Consider the following 15578-nt stretch of genomic DNA (forward strand, 5'->3'; position numbering starts at 1 on the left):
ATATATATATATATATATATATGTACATTCAACACAAGTGTTTTGGGTTTTTTTATTTCAGAATTGGCCATACAGCAACAACCAGTTCTGGATATAGAGGGTTAACCACCTTCTGTTTTAATGCAAATTATGCGTCTGTATTGTGGTTTTACAGCTGGCTGTAGGGCCAGCTGTTAAACACTGCTGCTCTCAGAGGAATACAGAGTGATTATTTGCATGAAGCAAATTAACCATCTTATGGAGATTATTTTCTAAAAAGAAAAACTGAATAAGGCCTGAGTTCTGTAAAAACAATTTGAAAAAAGAATCAATAGCTACAGTATTGTCAGTGTTTGGCCCAGTGGTTTTTAAGAAAAAAGGAGATGATTCTCCTGTTGGGTCCCATGAGGCTGTTTTCACCTTGAAAGTGAAGTGATACATGTGGCTATATACACATACATACAAACATATATATATGTCTCTTAATCTAATTTATGGAGAGATTATGAATTAGATATGGGTGTACACCAGTGGCAGCCTGTTTAAAGAACTTCAGCAAGTCTTCATATCAGGGCACCACACTGCAACTGACTACAGACAAAATGCTATAATTCTTAACCCAAATCCATAGTTTGAATAATTTGCATAAGGACAAAGGCAGACAGATTTACTCATTCTTAATGTTACTTTGGAAATATTGCTACAAATCACATTATGTGCAGTTACAATCTATTTTGATGCTTTCTGTTTGCTTTCACAAAAAAAATGAAAGAGACCAAGATAAATTTTTCAAGCAGCCTTTGTCTCGTTATTTGGTCCATATGAGAGTACAGTTGAGTTTACTCACTAGTTTGTTTTAACAGAACCAAACACATTAGACAAGGAAGCAACCAACATCACTTTGGAAATAAGATCCATCTGCCTGAAGTACTTATCATTTGTAGGTCATTTGGATTTAATGAACAATAATACATAACATTTTCTCATATTCTATAGAGTTACGTACGTTGCCCAATTTGTTGTCATATAGCCATGCCTGTGGGGAGTTAAAAACAAGAGGTTATCGTTTGACATAACCCTGTCATTGTTCACACTAAGCTGCATTGCCACAAAAACAAGCTTCACAGCTGACTTGACCTGGTCCCACATAAATATGAGTAAATGAGACACAACACTCTCTACTCGTATCCTAAAGTACCAGATACGTCAAATCCAGTTGCAAAAAATGTCTTTTTTACAATTTTCTTTTATTGGCCACAGTCCCAATGTCTCCATCCAAAAGAGGCACAGTAAAGGTGAAACACAAAAGGCATACAGTAAGAGTCGACAGGCGCAGTGAAAGGTCTAGCTGCCTTGAACTACTTCACCACACAAAATGGCAAATTCATTATAACTCTTTTAACACTCAAATGAATGGATATAAGCACCTAATCAACTGCCTTAAATGTTGACACCAGTGTTTATGTAGAAGAGTGAGTTCCTGAGTCAGAACTAGAAAGACAAATATGCTTGTAAAGTGGTTTCTGTTTCCATTTTCCTAGTCACAGCTGTGTCACCGAACCCTTTGGCTCTAAACTTGATAATCATTTGTTGCTCTCACGCACTCTTGCCAAATCACAAAGATCTGCAGCACATGGGAACAATTCTTTCAGTTGCGTGAGAGCTTTTAAGATGACATGAGTGTGCGTGTCTCTTACTCAATGTTCTCATGCAACGCCAATCCTTACACTAAAATCCTGTTTCAGAACATTTACAGTCAATGGCAGACATGCACAGGTCAACTGCAAAGCGTGAACAAGGGTTATGTTGTTTGAGAACTTATCCTCTCACTATGCAGCCATACAGTCAGATAAGATATTTTCATGCCCTGTGCTGCTTACAGCATTATCCTCATGCTATGAACCCCAGGAACATTTTTCCAGATTTTTTCAAAACTAAAATTCCATTCAGTCGATCTGTTTATGTGCTTAGTTAAATATTATGTTTTTATTTAGCTGATGAGATTTTAACTAATTCTTCCTTTATGTATTAATTCATATCTCATTAGTATTCATTACATTTAAAAACGTACTTTTTTAAACATATTATTTAATTTTTTGTCACGTGGATGAACTGCTCAGATAAATTTTTTCTAAAGAAATTTGATGTTTTTTCCCCCTGAATCCCCTGAATGAATGAATACCTAATGATAAACAATTTATGTGTTTACCGTAGTCTGATTATGTCCATCTTCAATATGTGGGTTATCTTGACTCACTTGTGAAGCAAACCAAGATATCCACAAGCTGCTGAGGAACAGTAGTCTTGCTCTGTATGTTCACTCACTTCAACAACAACAAACTGTTCTTATGATGCTATAGGTATTCCAGGAATCTATGAATATAAGGGTGTCCATATGTGCACTTGGCACCAGGACACCCTAGGCCGCAGCTCGATGATCGACTTTGTGGTTGTATCGTCGGACTTGCGGCCGTATGTCCTGGACACTCGGGTGAAGAGAGGGGCGGAGCTGTCAACTGATCACCACCTGGTGGTGAGTTGGCTCCGCTGGTGGGGGAGGAAGCCGGTCAGACCTGGCAGGCCCAAACGTATTGTGAGGGTCTGTTGGGAACGGCTGGCGGAATCCCCTGTAAGGAGGAGTTTCAACTCCCACCTCCGGCAGAGCTTCAACCATGTCCCGGGGGAGGTGGGGGACATTGAGCCCGAATGGGCCATGTTCCGTACCTCCATTGTTGAGGCGGCCGACCGGAGCTGTGGCCGTAAGGTGGTCGGTGCCTGTCGTGGCGGCAATCCCCGAACCCGCTGGTGGACACCAGTGGTGAGGGAAGCCGTCAAGCTGAAGAAGGAGTCCTATCGGGCCTTTTTGGCCAGTGGGACTCTGGAAGCAGCTGATGGGTACCGACAGGCCAAGCGGAACGCGGCCTCGGCGGTTGTTGAGCCAAAAACTCGGGCTTGGGAGGAGTTCGGGGAGGCCATGGAGAACGACTTCCGGACGGCCTCGAGGAGATTCTGGTCCACCATCCAGCGGCTCAGGGGGGGAAAGCGGTGCACCGTCAACACCGTGTATGGTGGGGGCGGGGCTCTGCTGACCTCAACTAGGGACGTCGTGAGTCGGTGGGGGGAATACTTCGAGGGCCTCCTCAATTCTACCGACACGCCTTCCGATGAGGAAGCAGAGTTGGGGAGCTCGGACGTGGGACCTCCCATCTCTGGGGCTGAGGTCGCCGAGGTGGTCAAAAAACTCCTCGGTGGCAAGGCCACGGGGGTGGATGAGGTCCCTCCTGAGTTCCTCAAGGCTCTGGATGTTGTGGGGCTGTCTTGGTTGACACGCCTCTGCAGCATCGCATGGACATCGGGGGCAGTGCCTCTGGACTGGCAGATCGGGGTGGTGGTCCCCCTCTTTAAAAAGGGGGACCGGAGGGTGTGTTCCAACTATAGGGGGATCACACTCCTCAGCCTCCCTGGTAAGGTCTTTTCGGGGGTACTGGAGAGGAGGATGAGACGGATAGTCGAATCTCGGATTCAGGAGGTGCAGTGTGGTTTTCGTCCTGGCCGTGGAACAGTGGACCAGCTCTATACCCTCCGCAGGATCCTGGAGGGAGCATGGGAGTTCGCCCAACCGGTCTACATGTGTTTTGTGGACTTGGAGAAGGCGTTCGACCGTGTCCCTCGGGGACTCTTGTGGGAGGTATTCCGGGAGTATGGAGTGCCGGACTCCTTGATATGGGCTGTTCGGTCTCTGTATGACCGGTGTCAGAGTTTGGTCTGCATTGCCGGCAGTAAGTCGGACATGTTTCCTGTGAGGGTTGGACTCCGTCAGGGCTGCCCTTTGTCACCGATTCTGTTCATAATTTTTATGGACAGAATTTCTAGGCGCAGCCAGGGCGTTGAGGGGGTCCGGTTTGGCGACCTCAGAATCGGGTCTCTGCTTTTTGCGGACGATTTGGTTCTGTTGGCGTCCTCAGGCCGTGACCTTCAGCTTTCACTGGAGCGGTTTGCAGCCGAGTGTGAAGCGGCTGGGATGAGAATCAGCGCCTCCAAATCCGAGACCATGGTCTTCGGCCGGAAAAGGGTGGAATGCTCTCTCCGGGTCGGGAATGAGATCCTTCCCCAAGTGGAGGAGTTCAAGTATCTCGGGGTCTTGTTCACGAGTGAGGGACGAATGGAGCAGGAGATTGACAGGCGGATCGGTGCGGCGTCTGCAGTGATACGGGCTCTGCACCGGCCCGTCGTGGTGAAGAAGGAGCTGAGCCAGAAGGCGAAGCTCTCGATTTACCGGTCAATCTATGTTCCTATCCTCACCTTTGGTCACGAGCTGTGGGTAGTGACCGAAAGAACGAGATCGCGAATACAAGCGGCCGAAATGAGTTTCCTCCACAGGGTGTCTGGGCTCTCCCTTAGAGATAGGGTGAGAAGCTCGGTCATCCGGGAGGGGCTCGGAGTAGAACCGCTGCTCCTCCGCATCGAGAGGAGTCAGATGAGGTGGCTCGGGCATCTGGTGAGAATGCCTCCTGGACGCCTCCCCGGTGTGGTGTTCCGGGCCCGTCCCACTGGGAGGAGGCCCCGGGGAAGACTCGGCTGGCCTGGGAACGCCTCGGGGTCCCCCCAGAAGGGCTGGAGGAAGTGGCCGGGGACAGGGACGTCTGGGTCTCTTTGCTCAAGCTGCTGCCCCCACGACCCGATCCCCGGACCAGCGGAAGATGATGGATGGATGGATGGATATGAATATAAAATACAGAAAAAGTTCTCACAGAAAAACCCAAGAGGAGCAAGCTGAAGCCCATTAGGAACTGTTGAAGGAAAGTTTGCAGTATCAATAAGTACAGTATTAAAGCCAAAACTCAAAACAAAAGCACACCTCAAAATGGACCTTATTGTTGAACAAACCAGTTGTCAGTTGCAGAAGCATGGCAGAAAAAGGGAGCCAAGAACAAAGATTTCACCAAGATTAATAACTAAATAATAGGATTTCCGTCTTGTGGAGTTCATCTTTGTTTGTACAAATGTACCCGTTTTTCTACGTGGGAGTATTGAGCTATCTTACTGGGAATATTCTGTCCTCGTGGATAAGCAATGTTCCCTGCACGTTGAATGGGATGTGTTCACGAGTCTGTGCAAGAGTCTGTAAGTGAATGAGCGCACGTGCAGAGTGAAGGTGAGTGTAACACAGAGCCAGACAAGAGATGCAGTGAACTAGGATTTTAATGGGGCTTTTCCTCTCACATCGTATCACAGAGATGACCAAGACTTCTCTGTCGATCAGGTTTCCACAGCAACAGTTCCTTGAATAGAAAGACACATTCTCAAGTGGGATAACATCATCACAGTCACATGCTGGCAATGTCTCGCACAGCACGTACCAATAAAGATAAACAGAGATACACATTCATACCTGCATGTTCAGATACCAACAGACTATAAATCAAACACGGACAAATTACAAGACAATTATTAAGATAATTACTCTTTCAGATCCTGACTGTGCTTAAAAACAATTAGATCTTTGAATCTGTCTTTTCCAGTGAGTTGACTTCAAAGAGTCTAATGAGTTGACAATTCTAATATAAGACAACAAATGTGCAGCAATCCAGAGGCGTTTTTTTTCATGCAAATGTGGTACATAACCAGGGCTCTAAATTAACTTTTTTGATCACCAGCCAATGTGGCTAGTAAGTTTCTGAAGTTACCAGCCAATCAGAATTTCCACTAGCCACATATTTTTCCGTGCAAAAAAGACAGATGAGAGCCACTGAATTAATTTGATCAATTTATTAAAGCAATACTATGTACCATTTCTACCTTAAAATAACAGCTTGAAAAAATTTGTGCGGCTAGAATGAGTTTTAATATTACGATTGGCCTGTCTCCTATGCCCTTCGGGGGTCTGAGTTGGAAAAACTGCGCTATGTAACTTTGCTGGACCAGCCCGGTAGCGGCCCGGGAGCTGAGCGGAAGTACTTTGACTTGCTTCCTGGCACACCTACCGCAAAAACAAATAGACCCCTCTCACGCTCCCAGGTACATTTGATTACTCTTACCTTCTCGGTCGACATAGCTTGCACCTTCTAACTCCTCGCCGGTTCGTCAACAAACGTGAAAAGTGAAAGTGAAAGGGTGTTGTATTTACGACAGTGTAACCGTACATTACCTCCAAGCCTGTAGGGGGAGCTCCAGAGTGAGCTTTTTGAGAAGTTACATTGTATCGCTTTAACTAAAGCTTTAAATTAATTTTACAGTGAAATTGGGAATGTATATCCAATTAAAATAATTACAATAATTAAACTTATGTACATACAAAACTTATTCTAACATTTCATTACTCCTCAACCCTCACATAGCCTACTATTCAGGGTCACATTTTTTGTACATAAAAAAATAAAAAAATAACTTTAAAACTGATTTATATTCATGTGAACCCTGAATCTACAAAAATGGAAATATTTAACAAATTTCTAACCATGTTTTAGTGCAGATAATGCACAAAATTAAACACAAACTATGTGCAGAGACTAATTATGGAATTATGGATACTGTGAAATGCTTAAACATCGTCCGAGCTCTCTGAACTGTCTTCGGATCCATCTAAATCAGTTCCATTTTTCCCTTTTCTCACAAAGTGTGGCCGGCGTGTGCGCAAACTGTCACCATGCCAGATTCAATATATTCAAAATATCCTCCTCCTCCCCTCCTTTGGCAGGCATATCTTTTCTCTTCACGGCCGGCTGTCCCAACCATCGCCACATTTTGTTAGTGTTTGTGTCTGTATTTGTACCAATAACACGCTGTCAAATAATGCTCCCCCTTCTCAATGCATTCATTCACAATGATGGAGCAGAGTCACCTAAATAAAGACAGAAGTGTCCCAAATACAAAAATCAAAAGGTGAATGACACCCCATTTGTGCATGTTAAGCTAACTGCTTGTTAATACGATAAGTGTTTTATTATTACTTTGCTTGTCTTCCTAAAGAGAAAATAATCAGACGCAGGGTAGCAAAACATTATGGGCGTGAAAACGAAACTTAGAAAATCAGCTCGGCGCATGCGCAAAGTAGCAATTCTCGACAAGCAGGAGAAATCGACGGAACACCGGCGTCTATCGTATTTCCAAACCAAGAGTGACCCGCTCCCCTAGAACGGCAGCCTCGGCAGATGCGTTCCCATAGAAACTGCGCTCGTGTGTCCCGTGCATAGACTGTTTATAATAATTTCGCGTCCCGCGAAATAGATGGTAAAGTTCCTCATTTATCATCGGCCAAACCGGCTAGTGAGTTTTTTTTAATACACGCCAAAAATAACTTTCACCCGCATTTGGCGGGTTGGCGTGTGTTAATTTAGAGCCCTGTACATAACTATCAGTCATTGAGGTGAGAACATCTTGTCACGTCAGAAAGAACAACTTAGAAACACAGAGCTGTTGTTGTTGAGTTTAAAGGGGAACTCCGGGGCATTTGAAGCACGTTTCCATTGCTAGAGGTTGTCAAATACTGATAGTAGGACACAGAGAGGTGCAAATCTGCGCTCCCTGTATGGAGATCGCGCTGTTCGCACAGCGTGTCATGCGAGGCTAATACGTGGTGGCTAAGGGGCAACTGCTAACCCTTCCACATAAAACAACAACTTGCACACAGCAGAAACGTCACACCACTTTATAAACCATCCGACAATAAAGTCACAAGCCTTACCATCAAAACCAAATGCATGGTTCTCACATTACTGGCATGGGGACGTTACAAAACAACTTTATAAACAGCATGTAACTCACCGGCTGGTTGTAGGCTCGCGCATGTGAAAGCCCAAAAGAGTCGATGGACGATAATCCCATATACAAAACAATTATTTTCTCTAGAAAAACTGCGTTCAAGTATTTAAAACATTACAACAATACATGCCCAGTAATATTGTTGTATTGTTTTAAATGCTGTTAAAACATTACAACTAAATATCAACACGCAAAATTTCTGCTCAGGTAAACCGGTGTCATGCTGTAATTTGAAAAAATCGAAAATGATTGAGCAGGGAAATGCATCCTTGTTATGCAACATCATTGAACTGCATTTCAAAATATTGGCATTTGCCTGAGGAAATTACTCCTTATTAATTATTAGCCAACAGTTTGGGTTAGTGGAGAGGCTGCTGCCAACCAGGTGTTAAGATCAGCCCAATCAGTGAGACAGGACTGCAGACATTACAATATTTCCTTGCAGACATTTAAGTACCAAATATATTTAAGTAGAAGGGTCAGTATGTTAATAACTCCCATACTAATGAACAAATATCCTGTAGTAGCTTATGAAGAAAATATTTCCTTACTGTGTGCATCTACACGCTACACATGCATTTTTCAAAGTGATGGAGGTGCACGTTGATTGACCAATGCTTCATACAGTATTCTTCTAAATATCAACAGTTACAGTAATAATTAACAATGAAAATTCCAACTACAAAGTATCTCACATTTCCCAAAATCTTCGCAAATCTTTTCCCAAAAAATGAATGGTATAGTGGCCAGAAGTGAAAACTCACCTTTATGATATATATATATTTTTTTATTTTTCTTATAAAAACAGAATATGATTATTATCATTATAGGATTTTGACTTATTTAAGAATAATACAAAATAATTGGTGACAGCGAACCAGGAGATGTGTCACTTCCGGTGGCCATATTGGATCGACTTGCCGGAAAAAAAACTCGTTGAACGTCTGCACCTTGGTGTAAAAGACTAAAGAAGAAAGAATATAGAGGACGAGTTTACAAGGGTTAACTTACAAACAAACGTAAGTATTAAAATAATCTCCCAAAAATTTCCTGCTTTACAACTACTTCTTGTTAACGTTTCTTCAAGGTTTCTTTAAAACGTAAACATGAGTGCAAATCTTAAAAATCGCTAAGTGAACGTAATTTAAATTGAGAACTTTTACTAGCTTGCGTTTCAATTTAAAATTTTGCAGCCCAGCTGTCTTAAAATAATGCAAACTTGTATATTAGGGAGCTTAATCATAACAGCTCCAAAAATAAGCTAGCTGGATCTAATAATATAGCATAATGTGTTGCAGATGGTAGAATCCTGATTACTTGACAAAAAGGCACAACCCGGTATTGTGATTCACACTACAGTTCTGTATTGCAGTAAGGCTTTCTGCAGACACAAAAGCATCCCAGTTACTGCATAAAAATTTCATAGATGATAGGATAAATAAGGTATACCAATGACTTTATTTGGCAAGGTAGTAGACTGCAAGAGGCTACTATATAGAGGAGTTAAGACATGGGAAGCTGTAAACATTTAAATAGAAAGTGGGACTCCTGCTCTATGTGGTCATTTACTGTAAAAGATTATCTTCCTGCCACAGGGCTGGCCTGTGTATTTTAAGATTCAAGTTATTGTTCTCATAACTATTGAGATTGTGCAGAACGTCATACTTCCTGAAAATAAATTGGATCTATTATTTCTAATAGCAGAAATCATAATTTTAAATTTTTCAAATCTCAGTTGCACCCAAGACTGCTGTCACTTGATCTGAACTCACAGGTTAAAGTTGTGAGTTAACATCGTTTACATTTAGAATGTGGGCAAATTCAGGCTGTGTCGGCTGTATTTTATTATCACATCCAAAGTGTCAAGCCAGAGTCAGTTTGGTGTTTTGGTTACATGTTGAAGTACTTGAATACTAATATTTGGATTTTATTCCTACAGATTAAGTTGACTCTGTGGGTTGTTTGCGCTTAGCCAGTGGTAGTTTTTTTGTTTGTTTGTTTTTTAGGAGCCAAAATCCAATTGATTAGCTAGGACTAGCTTTCAAATCAAGTATGCAAATGTGCAAATTTGAACTGGGATTAAAACTTTTCTGATGACCGAAAATTACAAAAGCGATTGCTCTTGTAGATACGTAAAGTATGTTTTGTATATACATATTTACTGTGCAAATAGAAGCAATGAACTACTCTTCTGGGTTTTGTTAAAGTGAAGAGAGTCCCTTCGGCTGTAAAAAACTGCTCCCGGATTGACCTGGTCTGGTCATTACATTACATTAGATACCAATAGTCTTGAAAAAGCACAATTAGACAGTACTTAGTACACAATGTAAACAGTTAGCAGCTAGTTAATGATAAATAATCAGTGTTGCAATTCAAAACACAATATAGGGCTGGAGTCCAGATACAACAGGGGGACATGAGTGGTCCTGCTGCGTTAGTAATTATGTTCTTTCAGCAATGTACTGGTGTCGATTTGTTCAAGTCGATTAGCCAAGCTCCCTTTTTTTGTGAGATTTGGCTCAACTGAAAGATATTTAACATTTGTTTGGACATTGATAATTTCATGATTAATTAGTGGTGCTTATTTCTTGAAATGACTGAATCAAACTATTAGGAACTAGACGCCATCAGCATCAGCAGATGGTATTTCTGTCCAGTCAATGTGCAAACAATTTGAGCGTGCAGTCTTTCATTTTGTCATTTCAACCAAACAGGTGTTGCTTCATGTGATGGCTCACATGGAGGTACACTTGAGTTATGGCCCTCCAATCCAGCACTTCCAACCTGATTCCACTTCCACAGCCTCATTCATGCACTCTCATTTAGCACGTGTTTTCTGCCCGATGGCTCATAAACGGTAGGACTCTAAAGTACATGTGATTTGATCTCAAATATGAACGCTGACTCTCTTGGTGAAAATTTGACAAAGCTTCAAACATCAAACAAAGTATATTAATGTTTGTCAGAAAAATTAAGACATGTAAAGTATGTCTTGAAAAAAAATCTTCAGGGCAGTTATCCGCTGTAGCTCCGAGTCTGTAATATATCCAAGAGACCAACTGCATGTGAGAATGTTTAAGTAGAGTTTAAATAGAGGTTAGTGGTATGTTAGAGCTGTGGGAGAGTGACAGGATTTCCAAGCTTGAACATGAAGAATGAGGTTTCAGTTTGGGGTGTACCCTGCCTGGGAATTCAGCCTGGGAAAGTTTCTGATCCCTGTTTCCTGTGTTGTTCAGTGAAACCCCCCAAAAGCAGCCCTATCATTCAATGGATTTTGGTTTCGGTCTGTAAAGACAAGACTCAGCCCCTATAGTTCACTGCAGTAAGGCGACAAAATAATTTTAAAAGATTGTGTGAGCTTTGCAGAGCCTAGCAGTGCAGTGTCATGATGTAAATATTCCACATTTACAGTACATTTAACATGTATGATCACTCTGAAGCCCAAATTGTATAGTTGTACAACATATCAGTAAGTCTTTGATTTTCATAGTCCCCAGTAGATTATGACTATCACTAGAAAAGAGGTGTACTGGTAAAGTAAATTGTAACAGTGTGTGTGTTTGTGAGCGCCTTAGCGAGTCATTGAGTGTGATAGTTTTCTTCCAGATTTCTGAAGGTTTAAGCAAATAAGAATGTCTCCCCTGCTGACGTGCATAAATACTGAAAGTGTTGTTACTGCTTCCGGAGAAGGGGTGAGTCATGTGTGCTTCCCTTGGTGTAGTTTTTCATGGGGAATTACTTGTGCTTTAGTGTAAATGAGGAAAGACTTTCCAGAGTGTCAGTCATTCAGACGTATCTCTTGGAGGTTCATTTTAAAAGTTTAGTTTACTGTAAAATAGTAGCTTGCTGAGAAGAATTTTAGTTTCCACTTTGAGGTAGGTGTTTTTGATGGTAATAGTCAGTGGGAGAATTAGAAGCACAGTATGCCTAGTATTTGTTTGTTTGTGAACATCATCAGTTCTGGTCCTTTTAAGGCTGAAAATTCACCGGAAGTGTTGCTGAGGGGTTTGGGTGAGCACTGTGTGCGTGGGTGAGCTGGGGTTTTCTGTGAGGAAAAGAGCAGAGCGTATGCCTCATTATTTGACACTCAAGAGTTCCTGTGAAACAACCCAGAGATGAGTAAGACAGAGCAAGGCATGCTGTACCTTCAAGGTAGAAGTGCCTTTGTATGCATGTGTCTGCCAGTGCTCATGGTGATTGCAGGAAGTGCAGAGTTTCAATTTCCTAAAATAATAATCATATACTTCCAGAATTACCCTGCCACTCTCTTCTATTACATAAATACAAATCCCATCTCTCTTAATTTAAAGTAGGAGACTCCCCCAGTGGTGCTGATAATCTTTATTTCTCTGCCATGACTCAGGAAATTATTATTATTATTATTTTTTATTTTTTTCCAATTTTTTTTGCTTTGTCGGTTTGGTAAGTTAAGAGTGGGAGTAGAGGAGCACCACCATGATCACTTGCCAGTTTTTGAGTGTACTCTTTCTGCATCTTGTCCTTGAGTCCGCCTGATGTCATACTATCGTAAGTCAGTAGGCAGGTTCATTCTGCTCCAGCTACTCCAAAGGGCCGTCAGATCCATTTTTTGCCTTTTTAATCTATACTCCTATTTTAAGATATCTCATGAGTTATGGGTCCTGTTAAATGCGTCATTGGGAGGCCTTGGCTGGCTCCTATCAGCACGTAACAGTGTCTACACACACACACGCACACACATAACCTATATTAGCAACATTTATGTGGGTGTCCAGCCAAGCTAGTGAGCCAATAAGGCTAAGATAAGTTTTTTCTTTTTTACAACTGTAATTCAGCTAAAGACTTTGGGTTTTTCTTGGTTGTATTGTCTGAGACAGCTTTATATGATTTAATTTTCTCACTTTAACTTTAGACAAAGAGATAATTTAGCTCAATGTCTTCTTAATGAGGACAGACCACCATTTAAACTTACCAGAACCTTCCATATCTAATTGATGTTAGTTTAATATTAATTGTTTTCCATTTGAATTACGCAAATATGCTATTTGTGAATACAGAACTCATGTCTGTTCTATATCAGTTGCCTTTAAGATACTTTTTTGAAACTCCCTGCAGTGAGTTCATCCGGCTCCATTCTGTCATGCTAGCCAGCCTGTCCAAGCAAAGTACAGTGCTCTCGGGAGTGGCCTAATTTAAACTGCCCCACTGTTTATAGATATAGGCTGATTGTATAACAAGTTTAGTCTGTGTTTATTTAGGACTTGGCCCTGTGTGGAAATGGTAATTGGTGTGAGTAAGAGGGACATACTGGACTAGTGTTGACATTAGCACAACCACAGAGCAGACCGGTGCAGTATCTCGAAGATGAGCTCATCTTTTCCATCCCCTGCTTGGAGGCTACAGGGGAGAACTGGGGTTTCACTGGGGGCGTGTAAAAGAAGGCCGACTCTGGAAGGGGTTTTGGGTTGGAGAATTGACGAAGCTTGACCTAACCGTGTTTGTTTTCATACTGGAACTTCAGGAAAGGAAGGTCATGGGAAGTCTAAAATTCAACTTTATGGTCTAAATCTCCATTGGTTTTTCATTTAGTCCTGAATCGACCATTGTCACTGTTGAATAAGGGATAACACATAGACTTATTAACAAGCCGATCAGCTGAACACTGTTTGATCCATGAGCCTAGCTCCTAAAAATGTTCAGTGTCTGCCGAAGAAAGAGCTAACTCCCAACTCTCCCAATAGGAACTTTAAACTTAAATGAAATAGGACCCCTTAGCTCATCAGATCAAACAAGACAGGGTTACATATGAGTTGGCAGTTAGCCTCCTCAGCATCATCAGGTAATCAGGAAGAGGATGCTAATTACACAGAAAGCCTTGCTGCTTGATGTGTAAGTGTGCGTGCTTGTGTGTGCGCCTCCCCTCCTAGACGGGGCTTCAAGTGGGGTAATGATAGAGAAGTGTGTCTGTCTGACCCTACTGACAGACAGAAAACATTGTGTGTGGCTGAATGGCACGTAGACACACAATATGGCACCCTGCCATTGCCACGCCTTATCGCCCTACATGCCTTCCACTGCCTCTGAATGGAATGTTGTTATGGTTCGACTGCTCTCACTGCTGCCTAATCGGCGGGTGAGTGTTTGCCTGTGTACATTTAATGACTGCTGCCTAATCATCGTCCCTCATCAGGGCACTTTGGCTGTGGGGAGACAGAGCGGGGTGGAGGTTAGCAGGGATGTTTCTTCAGCAGTGTTCAGGAAATTGCGAGAGATCTGGGGACTTGAGATGTGACAGTTGCTACATGAGCTCAGGGAAATCCCAGTATAGAGATGACATTAACTGACTGGCATTGTATCCGTTAAAGTCCTTCTCTGTGTTGACAATTGACTTACCTCAGGTGTACTCCAGGTACAGTAGGTAGAAAGTGGTTGTGTTATATGCAGAATGTGAACAGTACAATATCTGTAAATTAAATCTTTCAAAAATATAAAAGTTAAACATAAAAAAGAATGAAAAAGAAGCTTGAGTAAATGTTAATTATTGCCATTATTGCTAACTTGGCCTTTAATCGCATATCTGCCTGAAGGGCCATGTGCAGATGACTTTTAATTATTTTAAGGATCAATCATTGAGCCATTAAACTCTCACCAGGTACAAATGTCCAACCTCATATAAGCCCAAATTAATTTATTCAGACAATTTCATCCTGCCTCCAGAAAACCTTAAATTACAATTTACCAAAAGAGGAATTCATATTCAAACATTTTTAAAGGATATCTTCTGTATTTAAATTTACTGAATGATTGTTGTTATAGTACCTGCTATGTATTTTATTTTTATATTTGACTGACAGCTTATCCTAATGCAAAAGGACAAGCACATCATGTGCAAGGTGGTTTGGTTTTATGCGGAAACTGAGGATGGAACTGGAACACATTTGATGAATGTTCATGAATTGAGGGACCTGAAATGGTATATCCATACCTCATCCTCAGCTCCCTATAGTTTCATACTTTCCATATTAAGAGAGTGATGCTCTGCTAAATGCAACTTTCCTTGTGTGACTGTATTCATGCAGTGCAAGTGTTGACCCATTTGCACTTGTCTTGTGGGTTTTAGACCTGCAAAGAGATGCAGAACTTTGTTTCTGAAAAAGAGTTAGACAAGAGCAACACTGCACTCTACAGGCAAAACGCATGAGCAAAGGTGGAGACAAAGTAGGTCAGGGGAAGGGTTGGTGGAGGATGTTTATTGGTGGATGGAGGTGAGCAGAGAGGGATACAAAGTAGATTGTGGGAGAGATGGAGCAAAGGAATAGGGTTGGGTAGGGATCAAAATAATTCAGTGTTTCTTTTGTATCTTCTGTGTTTTAAGTAAACATGCTAAAGCTCCTGCCATTTGTGAGAAAAATGAAATATTCTAGAAATGAGAGCATTCTTGCCCATAGTCTATATCTGAGTTGTAAATGCAGTCTGTCTGAGTTCCACAGAAACAGCTCTGCTCTCAGGAGAGTGTCTCACTGTGATAAGGACCCGGGAATGTACAGCACTGTGCTCGAATGTGACAATGGTATGAAATGTCATCGCTGTCACTGCAGATATCAAGCTCATAGTATAATACTAAATTATTGTCATCCATCTGTAATGCCACTCTATACTTTCAGGAGTTTGCTGGTTAGGTGTGAATGTGAGCATACATGGCTGTTTGTATCTATACACACGTAGCTGGAATACTGAAAACCAGATTGTTCTTTTAGCAAGAATGTAGTTATAGATATCCAAAACTGACAACTGAGCACATATGACTTGCAAAAGTATGTCATTTGTAATTGGAAAAACTGTTCTGAACATATGGTTTT

The sequence above is a fragment of the Odontesthes bonariensis genome, chromosome 15 (genome assembly GCF_027942865.1).
Source record: "Odontesthes bonariensis isolate fOdoBon6 chromosome 15, fOdoBon6.hap1, whole genome shotgun sequence".
In the NCBI taxonomy this organism is placed as follows: domain Eukaryota; kingdom Metazoa; phylum Chordata; class Actinopteri; order Atheriniformes; family Atherinopsidae; genus Odontesthes; species Odontesthes bonariensis.